Source organism: Bos indicus, chromosome 8 (assembly GCF_029378745.1).
Source record: "Bos indicus isolate NIAB-ARS_2022 breed Sahiwal x Tharparkar chromosome 8, NIAB-ARS_B.indTharparkar_mat_pri_1.0, whole genome shotgun sequence".
Taxonomy (NCBI): Eukaryota; Metazoa; Chordata; class Mammalia; order Artiodactyla; family Bovidae; genus Bos; species Bos indicus.
Genome location: NC_091767.1, coordinates 55,368,165 through 55,385,052, shown reverse-complemented (window position 1 = coordinate 55,385,052; position 16,888 = coordinate 55,368,165).

Below are 16,888 nucleotides of genomic sequence, written 5' to 3'. Positions count from 1 at the left end.
TGAGATTGTTATGGGTCAGGCTTGTGTTTCATGCGTATCCCTGGCTCAGGTGTTGGCCTACATGGACCAGGAGTACAAGAAAGATGGTTCTCCAAGGAAAATGTAGCTTTTGTTCTGAAGAGATGTATTCTGGACAGACAAAAATAACACATGTTCACTCTAGCATCCAAGTTGGAGAAAGGTATATTACTGGACCTGTCCCAAATGGGTACCATGTCTATGTATTTTGCTTCCATTCACAGTCATTCTTTCATTTTTAAATAAAAAAGCTCTTCAATTTCTCTGGCTCTCAGGCCTGCCATCTTCTCAACTGTCAAGTCTTTAGCATCCGCTGCTGTAACCATCACCATTGCAATTGCTTGTTAGCAGCGCTACTATGAGGAGGGCAGAGCTGTAGCTAGTCAGTAAATCCAGCCAGCCATTAAATATACATATCACATGCCATCTTCATTATATAATGTTGGAACTCAAGAGACCCCCCCCCACCCCCGCCAAACGGTAACTTTTCATACCCAAGTTCAGAAAGCACTAAAAGAGAAACTCAGGACTTGAGCAAAGAGAGATTAAAATGTCTCCCTTTTCAACTAGTGAGGTTTAGGGAGTGCAGATATATGGTCTTGCTTTCACTCCCCTGAGCTGAACATACACTCCAAACTGAAGGTCTCCCTTGTGGGTGGTAGATCCTGCCCCACTCAACTTACCTCAAAGAATAAATAGTGCAGACAAATGGAAATGTGTCTTCTCTGTAAGCAGGCAAATCACAAAGAGGAAGAGAAAAGGCAAGGAACTGGCTTAATAACTCTCAACTATTCCTTAGCTAACATTATTCTAACTCTCCCTGGATCAAGATTTCTCACACTTAACATGATTGATATTTTGGATCAGATAATTCTGTGTTGTAAGGGGCTGTCCTAGGAGGATCCTGACCTCTATCCACTAGGTGCCAGTTGCATCCTTCCTGCCCCTGGTTGTGACTCATGTCTCCAGATGTTGCCAAGGCAAAATCATCCCTGGTTGAAGAATCACCACTCCAGAGTAAAAGGGAGAGGGCAGAAATGTATTATTTTGATAGGGCTTCCACTTGGAGGGAACATTGGGGTGGGAAAGTTTACAGTAGCTCTCATGAAATGAGTAAAACAAAACAAAACATACAAAAAATCAGCACACAAACTCAATGTGTTTCTTTGTGTAAAAATCGTCTCTCCCCCATACCCAACCATTAGTACTGGTATGGAAGTGAAGAAGGGTAAGAAAGCATTCAACATTTAAATATGCTCATTTATATGCCTGACAGTCTTAACAAGTCTCAGGGTTGTAGTACTTTTAAAAAAAGAAGAAAGAGAGAAAAAGAGGAAGAGAGAGAGACAGAAAAAAAGAAACAGAAAAATAATAGGTTCTTGGAATTCTAGGAAAATAAATCAGTGCAATACCTATTTATCAGTGACTTAAGTAAATAAGATAGGTCAGAGGTCATTAACTCCATATGGAAACCAGGAAATTGGATTCATGAAACTGTTCAGAAAAATGTGCCAGCCACTGTCAAGATTACTATAATCTAAATTTTGAAGTTTGAAAGAGAGGTTAATTTGATATGAAGTTGTGGTCAAGAAATGTGTGACTCTCAACAGAAATGCCTGTACTAAAATTTCTGAATTCACAAATTTGGGGATTCCAAAGGTCTCGGTCTGTATCCCTCATGAATGTCAAGTATCTACTCTAATTACATATAATTACATATATTTTCATCAATTTATCAGTTAGGTCTGCAACACTGCTGTTGTTTCCCCTTCACCTTTATTCATGTTGCTTTTTAATCAGATTTCAAAGCATTTCACTAAGATCATGTCTGATTAAAACCTAATAAAACTAGTATCAGGAAAACGTCTGGGATAAAAGAGATACCATATAATCCCAGTTGTCAACAACGCGTTTTTTAAAGTCAGCAAATTACTCCGAGGTCTGTTCCTCCTAGCAACTTCTGAAGAATCTGGAAACCTCAGCATAAGGGAAGACTTTTGTTCTTTTAGGGGAAACACTGGTGTTGTCTGTAGGTATGCCACTGGAAGAAAAATGAATGCTGAAAGCCTCCATTACTTTTTCTCTTTAGTTTATAAACTCCTGATGCTTCATTCTCCAGACTTTCTCACTGTTTGGGATGGGCACCATAGAGTCAGTAAAAATAATAATTATACCTTGTATTTTCAATGTAGTATTAACTTTTCAAAGTGTGTTTTTGTATCTATTTGAGCTTCCAGACACCAGGGAAAGGGTATTATTAACTTTATTTTTATAAGAAGAAATGGAATTTCAGAGAAGTCTAAGATTTCCTGAATAGGCCCTACAGCCAGCAAACGACTTGTAGCTCCCAGGGCCTGCTGCTCACATCACCTTTTCAATATGCTATGCTATGCTAAGTCACTTCAGTTGTGTCCGACTCTGTGCGACCCCATAGACGGCAGCCACCAGGCTCCCCCGTCCCAGGCAAGAACACTGGAGTGGGTTGCCATTTCCTTCTCCAATGCATGAAAGTGAAAAGTGAAAGCGAAGTCGCTCAGTCGTGTCCAACTCCTAGCGACCCCATGGACTGCAGCCTACCAGGCTCCTCCATCCATGGGATTTTCCAGGCAAGAGTACTGGAGTGGGGTGCCATTGCCTTCTCCGACCTTTTCAATAAGCATTTCCAAGTATCTCAACAACTTCCTGTCAGCCATATTTAAGTTGACGTCAAACTGGATCATCTATTGTTTAGAGCACTGGCTAAATGGGAAAGCCCTTGATAAGGATATAACAGGTGAATTAGGGGCTCTCTGAACATAGCTGGTCAAAAGGAAACATTTAGTGGGTATGTGGGGGTACAGTTCATTATTTAATAATTCCTTCACTTGGCAAATATACACTGAGCAGATACCACATGTCCGCAACCTTTTAGGTATCTCAAAAATACAACATAATTAGCCTTTGTATAACAACAGAAAAGATCTCGGTTTTAATCTGAGTCTATGATAGTGAGGACCTCACTTTGCCGCTCACAGAATTGATGTCTCATGGGGCATATCCATCAGGAGGCTAACAGTGTGTGCACTTAGTATATGCCGGGCATGTGCTCAATTGCTCAGTCATGGCCGACTGCGACCCCAGAGACTGTAGCCTGCCAGGCTCTTCTGTCCATGGAATTTTCCAGGCAAGAATATTGGAGGAGGTTGTCATTTCCTACTCTAGGGGATTTTCCCGACCAAGGGATCGAATCCGCATCTCTTGTATCTCCTGCATTGGCAGGCAAATTCTTTACCACTGTACCACTTGGGAAGCCCCAGCACTTAGTATAGTATGGAAATATATTAGCACTTAGAATACTGTGGAAATATATTGCTTATTGTGTATTGACTGGTTTTCTCAGCCATAGCCAAATCCAAAAGCAGCAGTGATCACATCCATAGACTCATAATCAACTCTGTGGATTGATGTCATAATGACAAATGGGAATTTGATACACTGGTGAAACAACTGGAGAGTAAAGTGGCAATAGGTATCAAAGACTTTAAAAACACTCAAACTTTTTCATTTGTTTTATTTTAACTTCTGGGAATTAATTCTCAGGAAATAATTCTAAATATGAAAAAATCTGTATATAGGTTAAATTCTTTATTCTTTATTATAGTGAAACATTTTTTACAACCTAGCTATCCAAAAATAAGGAAATGGCTATATTGTTGTTTTCCAAAGTGTGCTCTGGGAATACCAACTTTGTACAACATGCCATGGTAGAAATAGTTCTATGTTTAATTAAGTTTGAGAAATGAGCACTCTAATCTCCTCTCCTGGAGCTTCATAGTACAAAATAATGCAGGAGAGATATTAAAGTAACATCTTTAGCTTTTCCCTATAAGGTGAATTCTAATCTATTTACTTTTGGGCTCCAGTTTTTGAAATAACATGTACTAATGTTCCATGGACCTAATGCCAGATTAAATAAATTATAATGATTTAGAAATAATATGAAGGCATTAAATTTTATTTTTAAAGTATATAACAGCATGAGATGATGAAAATATAATTTTATGAAGAAAAATGAATATGCATGTATATAAAATCTGTATATATATAAATATATGACACATGGATAGATATATTGCAAGTGATTACAATATAAAATGCAAAGTAAAAGATAACAAAAAATAAGGAGGTTCCTTATAAAACTAAAAATAGAGTTGCCATATGATCCTACAATCCCACTCCTGGGCATATATCCAGAGAAACACATAATTCAAAAAGATACTTGCACCCCAGTGTTCATGACAGCACTCATTTTACAATAGCCAAGACATGGAAACAGCCTAAATGTCCACTGCCAGATGAATGGATAAAGAAGATGTGGCATATATGTACGATAGAGTACTACTCAGCCATAAAAAGAATGAAATGATGGCATTTGCAGCAACATGGATAGAGCTAGAGATTATCATACTAAGTGAAGTAAGCCAGAGAAAGACAAATGTCATATGCTATCAATTATATGCGGAATCTAAAAGAAATACAAATGAATTTATATACAAAATAGAAAGAGACCCACAGACACAGAAAACAAACTTACAGCTACCAAAGGGGAAAGATGGGGGAGGATAAATTAGGAGTTTGGGATTGACGTATATATACTACTATATATAAAACAGGTAAACAACAAAGACCCACTATACAGCACAGGGAACTATACTCAATATTTTGTAACAACCTATAAGGGAAAAGAACCAAAAAAAATAGATGTATATGTATTTATAACTGAATCCCTTTTATATACACCTGAAAATATCACAACATTGTAAATCAACTATCTTTCAGTTAGGAAAACAAAAGCAAAAGGCATATGCCACATTCTTACAGTGGACATGGGGTTATATTTTGGATAATTCTTGTTCTTACTTTCTCTACTTTGCAAACTTTTAGTTACATGGTTAAATTACTTTTATGATAAACATTTCTTTTAGACTCAGGAATAAAGGAAAATACACAGCAACAATAAATGTCTTGGTCAAGCTCAAGAAAACAATTTTGTGAAGCTAATTTATTTTACAGTATATATGAATAATAAACAAATCAGTAGACTAAAACTTACATGCCCATATAGGTATACTACATAATTTTTCCTACCCTGGTTGAAGATCTTTCTGATTTCAACAAATGAAATTTAGTATGATGGAAGATCCCCCGGACAAGGGCATGGTAACCCACTCCAGTAGTCTTACCTGGAGAATCTCTTGGACAGAGGAGGCTGGCAAGCTACAGGCCATAGGGTCACAAAGAGCTGGGCACTGAAGCAACTGAGTGCACACGCATGCATAAAGCATAGTTGACCAGCTCCAACACTGAAAAGCGTTTTATTCACTCCCACACAAGGGACTAGGTCCTTAAGTGTTTATTTTATTCTTTCTCTTCCTGTCCCTCCACCTCTTCTTTATCCATTTCTCCTCCACTTCTTTCAGAATCCACAAGCATGTGTTACCGAATTCCCACACCATGACATTCCCATTAGGATCCACTTGACTGTACTTATCCAGTTCCTTGGAAATGTGCAGTCTTTGTTTTAACTTTGCACATGCTTGGTACTTATAATAGAAAGAGACAGGAACCAAGATGTTTGCTTTTTCTAGTGAGAGAAAATAAAACAAGAAGACAATCCAAAGGAAGCCATAGTGAGATCACCAGTAGATAAACATTTCACAAGAGAAATGATAACCACTATTATGAGAAGCAAATGCATCTTTTTTTTTCTTGGCCATAGAACTTTAAAACCGTCTCTGAAAACATCCCGTTATCCCTCAGCTAGCAGACACACATCTTCCAATATTTGACAAATACCATCTTGAATCTTTCTTAGTGCAGGTGGTTCTAACTGTGTCATGCTGTTACTCTCTTCTCAGTTAAAGTCGCATTTCTTTTTCAAATTCCTTCTGCACAGCAGAAGAAAACCTTAGCAGATGGATTAGGGTAAAGGAAATGGTACATAATGAATCACATTTGAAACCCCAGCATGCAGATCAATATATAAATATATATAATCCTCCTCCTCTCTGTTCATTCAGTGAATTTGAGTGTTTCAGAGACTCAGGAGGCCAGAATCCTGCTATGTGCTGAGAAAGCTTCTCACGCAGCTATGCCTCTCTCCTTCAGACTGATTTCTTTATCTCCCCTGCCATTGAGCAAGAAATGTCATAGCATCTTCTAGCCCAAGTCTTCTGAACACTTGGAGATATCAAGGCCAGAATTCTCATCTTCTGCAACTCCAGGGAAATTTTCTGGTGAACATTTGCTATAGACTGAATGTGTGTATCTCTCCCTTCCCCTACAAATTCATATGTTGAACTCTAATCCCCAAAGTGATGGTGTTAGGAGGTGAGGGTCTTTGGGAACTGATTATGAGGGTGGAGTCCTCATGAACAGAATTAGTGCCCTATAAAAAGAGAATCTAGAAACTCCTCATCATTTGTGCTGTGTGAAAAGAAGTAAAAGTGTTAGTCATTCAGTCGTGTCTGACTCTTTGGGACCCCATGGAAGCCTACTAGGCTCCTCTGTCCATGGAATAGTCCAGGAAAGAATACTGGAGTGGGTCACTATGCCCTTATCCATGTACTGTGTGAGGAAACAGTAAAAAGATGGCCATTTATAAACTAGGAAACAGGTAGAAATGTGAAGGAAAAAAATCTCTGTTGTTTATAAGTCACTTTAGTATTTTGTTACGAAGTCACATAAATTATATTGGTATAAAAGCTTGAACAGACTGAGAGTATTATTACCCCCATTTCACCAAAGTTATGATAGTGGGCAAGTTCAAGTGATATTGTCAAAGCTGCAGAACATACCAGCAGTCTAAAGCAAAAGTCCAGACTAGAAATTGCTCATTCAACCAAATTGAATTATACCAAAGCACACTGTTAATTTTTTTTTCTCCTAAAGTTTAGCTGTATATAATAATTGCTTATTTTTTTAATTCTAGTTCCACTCCAAGGTAGGTTAGCTAGAAGCTTTTCTTAATAAAATAGGATGGAATAGCATGAAAGGTCAAACCTTCTAGGCACCTTACCCTCTATGTTTTCAGCATTCTGCTATGTGATCGGAATTTTGACATTTTGAATTTAAGCACTAAGTGAGATTGTCATTACCAAGCCTACATGAAGTCTAATCTTGCATTTTAGTGTTAATATGACTTTTAGGTGAGAGCAGCCGCTAAATGGGTCAGTTTGCATAATCCTACAGCTTTTTAAGTCAGCCAGTAGACTAGTGTTTTCAAGCAACTCCTGTCTGCAAAATACTTTATTACTCCAATTACAGAGGAAAATATATACATATACAAGAAAAGTGCTGTAGTGGATTGTTTTGGGCTGCACTGTGCAACTTGCAGGATCTTACTACCTGACCAGGGATTGACCCCACACACCCCCGGCAGTCAAAGCATGGAATCCTAACCACTGGACCACCAGGGAATTCACTGCAGAGCATTTTTTTTTTTTTGGTAAGAGAGAATAAAAAGATTCCCAGCAATTGACAATAATTTTGTGATAAATTGTCTTCAGCTTTTTACTTCTAGGTTTTTACAGTTAAAAGTATTCCTGTTACATTTTTTCTTTGATACAACTTTTGCATGGAAGTTTTGTAACTACTGAAAGAGTTTTGCTATTTTTTTTTTTTTTTTTTTTGCATTTGGGAACAAAGCTTCTTGGAAAGTTAAAGTGTGATTTGTATCTAACTGCAACACACCAAACAATTTCCATTATGATCTATCTATGGGCCTCTTTGAGTCAGGAGTGAGGCAGAAACTTGTCAGTTTCTCTCCATCAGAAGTTACCAAGCAGGTAAAGATGCTGATGATGGTACACAGGAGGAAAGCATTTGCTGTGAGTGATAGTTTGAAGAAACAATCTTCATGCCATAGTAGATAAACTTGTGAGAAAGCCAGGACTTGCGGGGTCAGCATAAAGCCGAAGGTAATTCTGGCTGCATATGGTACCAATAATGAACAGAAAGACTGAAACATGTCGTCAGGAGGTCAGATTTTGGAGTCACCAGTTTAAAAAGCTTTGGGGTGGGGGTAAATTGTTCCAGTAGAGAAGCTCCACCCACAGAGCATGCACGTATTTCATCCTCCCTCTTCCACAAAATTTGAACATCAGAAAAAGCTTGTGAGTTAGTTGAACACATACACACAACACACAGACTTTGTGCTTCATTGGTGAGCGTACTCACCAATAATGCTAAGAAAATCTGAAACAGAAATGAATGGGCCCCATATAATTCTATCAGATTTGTAGTCTCTGTTTCTCAGCTACCATTCTACTCAATTCCTTCATCTAACATTAGCCAGGTAGTATTTTATTGAAAAAATACCCCGAGTTTGCCACTGAGAGATTGGTTTCTCCATGGAAAACAAATGACAAAGAGAGAGGCATAGAGAGGACAGGTTCAGGGATTCCAGTACCTGATTCTTTCAAAGCCCATTAAGCCTGGCACTTGGGCTGGTGCTTCTTTGCAAGTCTGTGTAACTGTCTCCCTTTCTTATATCTAACAGTGTCATCTTCATGTTGCTTACATATTGAAATCAAATGGGACGTTCTGGCTGATGCTAGAAAATAAAGTTGGTAGTAGTGAGTCCTGAAGAACAGTTGAAGAAAAAATACTGAGAGCTCTGACAATTTATAAATTCTAGTAATCCGGATGTTTTTAATAAACATAAAAAAATAGTTATTTCTAGAAAGTAGTTTTCAGTGTTTCCTGGGGTTAGGAGATGGTATGGAACATAAGCCATGAAGATGTGAAAGTTAAGTGATAGGATTGCTGCAGCTGAGTGTGGTCGTTCCTGGGGGTAGATTTGCTTAAATGGAACCTGGTAGTTCTGGAAAGTATGTGTTGGTAAATGCATAACAACAGGCTCTCTGCAGAAAAAAAAATACAGATTTAAATGTACTTAAGTGGTACCTTTCTCAGGAAGCACAATGAATATTCAAACCAAACACTGGTTAGTACTGCTAGTAGTTTTTATGAGTGTATAGGTACAGCGGCAGTGAAAAGTCTTCTAGAAGGGATATACAGGACACAAGACTTAGGAGAATGAATTTTGAACTCAGAAAACTCCTGCAGTAAAATCCTATGGCCAACTCTCCTGCACTGTTAGTGAGAATGTCTATTGGTACAGCCACTATGGAGAATAGTATGAAGGTGCCTTAAAAAACTAGAAATATAGTTGCCATATGACCCAGTCATCCTACTCCTGGGCACATAGATGGAGAAAACTTGAATTTTAAAAGACACTTGCACTCTAATGTTCATAACAGCACTATCTACAATAGCCAAGACATGGAAGCAACCTAAATGTTCATTGACAGAGGAATGGATAAGGAAGATGTGGAACATGTGTAGATGAAACACTGCTCAGCCATAAAAAGGATGAAATGCCATTTGCAGCAACATGGATAGATCCAGAGATTATCATACTGTGTGAAGGAAGTCACACAGAGAAAGACAAATACCACATGATATCACTTATATGTGGAATCTGAAATATGATACAAATGAACTTATTACATAGCAGACTCACAGACATGGAAAACAAACTTATGGTTACCAAAGGGGAAAGGTGCAAGAGGAGGGATAAATTAGAAGTTTGGGATTAACAGATACAAACTACTATATATAAAATAGATAAACAATAAGGTCTTACTGTATAGCACAGGGAACTATATTCAGTATCTTATAATACCCTAAATGAAAAAGAATATGAAAGAGAATATATATACACACACATATATATAATCACTTTGCTGTACACCAGAAATTATTACAACATTGTAAATCAACTATACTTCAATAATAAAGAAAAATCCTATGGCCAAATCATTTACTGAACTTCTATAGTTGGGAAAATAAAACAGAACTTTGGAAGAAACAAAACAACAAATCAAGTCCTGGTTTATAGCATTTGTGATTTTCATGATATGACTACTCCTACTGTGGCTGACTGGAGGCTGATGAGATGTCCTTGAGTGTAGAGTTGGGAAGAGATGTACCGCAGCACACCACTATGTGGTATTTCCACCAGATGTACAGATATTCTAGACACAAAAAGCCAAGAGTACATCTAATAGTACAATGGAGTCAAATATTTAGGAAATGCTGAGTTTTGAGCATATATCACCTCTTAAAAATAAGGTTTATTTAATTAAAAGTTTATTAAGCTTTGATTATAAATAATGACCGTGCTTAACAAGTTGTTTCTAAAATTTCTGAAAACTTGACAATTGTCTCCCATGAGCCTGGAGCAGGCCCTCGCACTCCAATTGTTCCGGTTAAATGTGAATCTGCTTTTTTGTAGAGGAAGAGGGTGCCAATGGGAGCATCACTGGACTTGTTAGACACAGAAACTAGACTTGGTAGACCTAGCGCACAAATGTTAATACTTACACAATTAGCTTCTTCAGTTTAAAACAGCAATCACGGTAATTCCCTCAGGCTGTACTTAAAATCTGAGATCTGCCAAACCCTACCCAGATGCCAGCAGCCAATAATTTATGACAGGATTAGGAAGGAGAGTGAAGAAAGGTAACTTGTTAATTATGATTGTGAAGACCACACACCATGAAAAAAAATATTTTATACAAATGAAAGGATTCCCAGTTAGCCTAACTTGGAGATAAGTCAGCTGGCATTTCCTCTGCTCTCTGCAGCTCCACCTAGGGGTTTCCTATTTGCCTTTTTCTAATCCAAAGTCCATCAGTGAAATGTCTTAACAAAAACCCTAGCAACTAGGAGTCCTCAGGAATCAGCAGTCGACAAAGGCATTACAGTACCATGTCATGCCTTTGATAATGTGTATATTCATTCTGTGTAAATGATTAAGTTCAAAAAAACCATACCGTGAATCATGGTAGCAAGGCCCGACTTGCTTTGATTAACTCCACTGGTATAATGAAACCCAACAGAGCAATCACTGAAACATTTAGCTCCAAGTGTAAATCTTCTTGAACTCTGAAAAAAAAAAACAAAACATGTTAGGCAATGAGAGGTGGTGTTGAATCCAGCTATGTTTCATATAATGAAAGGAGAGGCAGTTATAAAGAAAAGGGAGTGTTAAAAAGTTGTTATGCTGTGTTTGGCAAGAATGAGTCATTTTAAAAGTGTCAATCATGATAATCCAACATATTTTTAATCTAAAGGTCAATAGAAGCAGCTTCTAAGGTGGTACAATAGTCATGCCAAAATGAAAGCAAGCAGTTATGATTTCAAGTGTTAATACTGTACCATAATATGTCTTGGAGAATTAATCTCAGCTCTGAATTGAAGAGCATGGATTGATCAATGTAGAAGAATTTTTATTAAAAATGTACTGAAGTAGTTGGTGACACTGTCATTCCAACACAGAGCTCAGTGGAGTTCTTATAATTCAGACATGGCTCAGTGAAGGCTAGGTGCTGTCTTCTATGCTATAATAGTTATTTTTCTCTTGGGGTTAGATCTTCATTTGCTAGTGCTTGTGTCTAAAGAATGAAAACTATTTTCTTACAATACTCTACAAGTCTTTTTTTCTAAAAATGTAAGAAAAATGTATGTCTAAGAGTCATAAAATCAGAGTTCTATGATGGAATGGCCAGCCCTGTACGAACACACAGAACTATTAGAACTTCTGCATATTTTCAGTTTTGTCCAGCCTTCAAATGTATCTCAAATGTTCTTGGGTCATGTCATACACTTAAGCACTAGAAATATTGCATGAGCAAAAAGTAAAACGTTCTTTCTTTAAGGTTTATGGGAACATGTGGTCTTCCTTATAGAGAAAGCAATTGCTACCTTGACAGTATTAGGCTTTCATCTTGTGAATTTCATATGCATACGTTCAACATATGAGAAACTTTATAAGGCTGTAGAAATTGTGTCAGAGAAAACAATCTGTAAGAGGTCTGAGCCATATAAAAACCACTGGACACATTCAGTTTCATGATAAAGCTCTTTCCAAAGTTATTGAATTGTATAATTCAGTCTGTGTTATCACAGGGGAACTTGGGACCAACCATTGCTGTAGATTATAGTAATAATCCTGTATACACACACGGGTTACAGAAAGGCTCACCCTGAACTGGTTGTAGACTAGCATTAAGATACTTTCTTCTGTTAATCCTTATAAATCTAACTGATAACTTGCTTCTGTTACCACATGAATTAAAACCACTTTCATATTTAAAAATACCTGGGAGGGCATAACTATATGCATATGCACATACACCCACATGCACACATGTACATGCATGCACACATGTATACGCATGCACACATGTATGTCACTCTTTCTGGTAACCTCCTCAGAGCAAATTCTACATAATTTGTCAGCTAACAGTTGTGTTTTCAGAAGGCTTTTGGGGTAGCTTTATCAAATCAAAGATGAAGGAACCCTTCTTTCACAGTCTGTCTGTTCCCTAGGAGCTTTGCTAATAGGAGAAAATGACTACATTAAGACTATCTTGAATGTGTTAGGAGATAGACATTTGGACCCTTTCATACTTCTTGTTACTCCTCTTTTCCTTTTACTTCTTTTCTCCCTAGATTTTTAATGCATGTCAGTTATCTTCAATGTGTCAGCCTCGCAAACATCATTTAAGTAACTGAAAATGTCCACAGTAGAATCTACCTACCAGTACTTGCATTGTATAGTAGACATGTGGACAGTTTATTTTGTTTATTTTTACTTTTAGTTTTTTCCCTCAACACAAGAGGAACACATGCTAACATAAGAAATAGTGGAAAAATTAGAACAAAGTAGAAAATAGAAATGATATATTTTACTCACTGTTAAAATTTTGTTGTATGTTTTTTGATGGTTTGAATATGCACATGTACATGAAAGTGAGTGTTAGTTGCCTAGTCGTGTCTGACTCTTTTATGACCCCATGGACTGTGGCCTGCTAGGCTCCTCTGTCCATGGAATTCTCTAGGCAAGAATACTGGAGTGGGTAGCCATTTCCTTCTCCAGCGGATCTTCTCTACTCAGGGATCGAATCTGGATCTTCTGCATTGCAGGTGGATTCTTTACCATCTGAGCCACATATTAAAAATAAATTTGGGATCATACTGTGCAGGGTGTCTATAAAGTCTGGGAGCTTAGGTGGAAAAAGTTATCATCTATGTTAATGTCATGATGAATATTAATAGATTTGCTGACACTGGCAAGCTATGCTAATATTATTCCAAATTAATTTTCTTAAAGATTGGCAATGTCATTGATGGCATTACATGTATTCGGCTATATCTCTATAGTTTTATAGACATCCTGTATATGAACAGTATGTATTTCTTGACAGTTTTTTGTTTTGTTTTTGCATCATTGCAGCATCTTATCCTGGCATGACTATTGAAAGTCTTCAAATGGGCGATGGTCATAAACAGAAATATCCATACTTGCAGTGCCAGAAAGGAAATATTTCACAAATATCCTAGATTGTTTTTCTAAAAGGCCAACTCACAAACTCTGCAGATTTATCCATCTCAGGCTCACTGACTATAATACAGAAATACATTTGGCAAAAATCCAAGGACTGGATACATTTAAAAGTAGCATATTATCACAAGCCCTTTACTTTTTCCAAACACCACTTATTGTAGAGAATTAGAAGACAGAGGAGAGGAGATAGGAAAAAAGTGTTAACCTTGGCCCTGGCAGTCTGTTATCCAGCAGACATGACCAGGGAGTATGGCCAAAGAGAGAGGCGATGAAACCAATTCCTAGACAGGGGTTCAGTTATACTGACTTTCACAAAACATGCCTGCCCTGCCATGCCAATGAAGTTATTAAAATTGAAATTTAAATGTATTCCAGGTTCTTATAAAACAGCTGCAGGACAAAGTCAGTCTCCATCACCTTCTGGGGAAAACCTTTGCTTTCAAAGAATGAGACTTCACAAACTGCATTGATCAGAGCCTCTTTTATAGACTGAAAGCATATGTGTTTCAGAGCTGTTTCTGCCCTGATGTTTCTTTTCTAGATACAGTAGTCCTTCCTTATCCATGGGGGACATGTTCCAAGATCCCCAGTGGATGTCTGAAAATGTGCATGGTACTGAACCCTACATAGACTGCGTTTTTTTCCCTACACATATATAACTATGATAAAGTTTAATTTGTAAATCAGGCATGTTAGAGATTAAAAATAACTAATAATAAAGTAGAACAATTACACTGTAATAAAAGTTATGTGAATATGGTCTCCCTCTCAATCAAAATCTTTTATTGTACTGCATTCACCCTTCTTCTTGTGATGAAAAAAAAAACCTACCTGGTGAGATGAAGGGAGGTGAATGATATAGGCACTGTGACATAGCATTAGGCTACTACTGTCTTTCTGATGCTAAGTCAGAAGAAGGATCATCTGTGTTGAGTCATTCTGGATCATAGAACCATGACGGACGTATGATGAGGATGGCTGGGGATCCTGGGTGGGGAGGAGCAGGATGGAGTCAGACAGCATGAGGTTTCATCATGCTACTCTGAAAAACATGTAATTTAAGCCTTATAAATTGTTTATTTCTGGAATTTTCCATTTAATATTTTTGGACTGCAGTTGATTGAAGGTAACTGAAACTGCAGAAAGCAAAACTATGGATAAGGAGGGACTACTATACTTCTCTTTCAAATATTTCTATAAATGCTGTTGCTCACTGAGAGGCTTCATTTGAAGTTACAGTCTTTGTGCAACGTCTCCATTTGACCTGGATCATAAGCAGTACAGACTGGAGAGTGGGAAAATCTTTAGCATGAAATGGATTCAAATGTTTGGTGCTATCCTAACTGTGGGAGATTTAAATTTTAAATAGCATTCCCATCATTGCTGAAGAGAAAGATATGTTTCTATTAATATGAATCACTTTCCATATATTGTTCAGAAGCCAAAAACCTGACCATGAGAGTAGACGTATTGTGTCTATAGGTTGATTATCTGAAATGTGAATAAGATGTAAACTGGACCTGGGTTCCTCTGCATTGTTGAAAGACTGAAAACTTTTAAAAGTGCTTTGAAGTCACACACATAAAAACTCCTCTGTTGAATTTGCACGGTTTTGAAATAAATATTTTTGGCTTATTTCTTAATTTATATTCTTTCGTGGCAAATCAGCGTCCCTCCCACTACATCTCATGCATATTATACCTTAGAAAACAGGGGGGACAAAAGTCACTCTGCAATCCAATGATCTAAGGAGAGAGAAGAAAATGAGGCAGTAGACAGACAGGGTCAAAACTGTGCCAAGCTATCTTGCCTTTAGAGATCTGGATAGCCAGACTGAGAAGCCTGATTTGCCCTTTCAGAGGGAGACACTAGATCAAAAGTCAGGGACCTCTGTGGCTGAGCAAAGGAATTCTGCATCAGAAACTAGGGAAGGAGAGAATCAGGGAAAAGAGGAGGGTCCTGGAGGACCAGCCAGCTACCAAAGAGCCTGAGTCAAACCAAGGAAGGCTGCTAAAATACTGGATTAGACCGGGTTTTAAACAGTTAAATTTCCCTCCCTTCACTAACTGCAAAGGTCATAGCAGCTCTAGGGAATAAAAAACTGCATTTCCTCTGTACATCTGTGTTTAGTGTGAATACTCTTGCAACTTCAGGACACTTTGTTATAGTGAAATATGGGGGGAGATTTCAACTTCCTCCAAAGTTCCTCTTCCTTTGTTCTGGTTATTCTTAGGACCTAAGACATCATCCTCCTCTTCCCCCGTCTATTATCCAGCTGCTGCTGCTGCTGCTGTTAATCTGCTTCAGTCATGTCCGACTCTGTGCGACCCCATAGACGGTAGCCCACCAGGCACCGCCGTCCCTGAGAGTCTCCAGGCAAGAACACTGGAGTGGGTTGCCATTTCCTTCTCCAATGCATGAAAGTGAAAAGTCAAAGTGAAGTCGCTCAGTCGTGTCTGACTCTTAGCGACCCCATGGACCACAGCCCACCAGGCTCCTCCGTCCATGGGATTTTCCAGGCAAGAGATCCAGTTACTGCTCCTCTTATCAATTGAGTCCTACCTGTTAGATTAGTCCTTTATAAAGACTTTCTCTGATCCAAACTCCTATCACTATTTCAAGCATACAAAATCTTATTTGAGTTCTCTTGAGGCTTTAAACTCCCTTTAGTATCCAATTTATCAGTTACCATTGGAGATATTCATTTAGAGATATTCTTCCCAGAGGGTAGAGTGATGTTCCTGACAGCAGGGGTCATGACATGGGAGTCATCTTTCCATCAGCAGAGGGCCAGGCATAAAAGAGGCTCCCAATAAACATAGAAATAATTGACTGATGGATATATGAATGTTAGAGAAGTTATTCATACATTGCTTCTGGTGTATTTGAAGCAATATATTTGCTTGGTTCAAATGACCTTCTTTTGTCACAGTTTGATAACTGAGAAAACACAGTGTAATCAATAGCTTTCAAACCAAGGAATACACGAATAATCTGACATATAATCTGTGCTGTTCTTCCGACTCTGAACACTTGTGCTGTGTTCAAAGGAATGTTGTTGTTGTTTAGTCGCTAAGTTGTATCCAACTCTTTTGCAACCCCATGGACTGTAGGCCACCAGGCTCCCCTGTCCATGGAATTTCCCAGGTAAGAATACTGGAGTGGGTTGCCATTTCCTCCTCCAGAGAATCTCCCTGACCCAGGGATCCCAGGCATGGAACTCGTGTCTCTGACACTGCAGGTGGATTCTCTACCACTGAGCCACCAGGGAAGAGCTATTCAAAAGAATAGAATACAGTAAATTAAGACCTCTGACATGTTCTAATAACTGCAAACTTCATTTTAGCTACTTAATCCATTTTCAATTTTTAGAAAAGCATTCATAACCTCCTGTTGATCAAATTAATGAGAAAA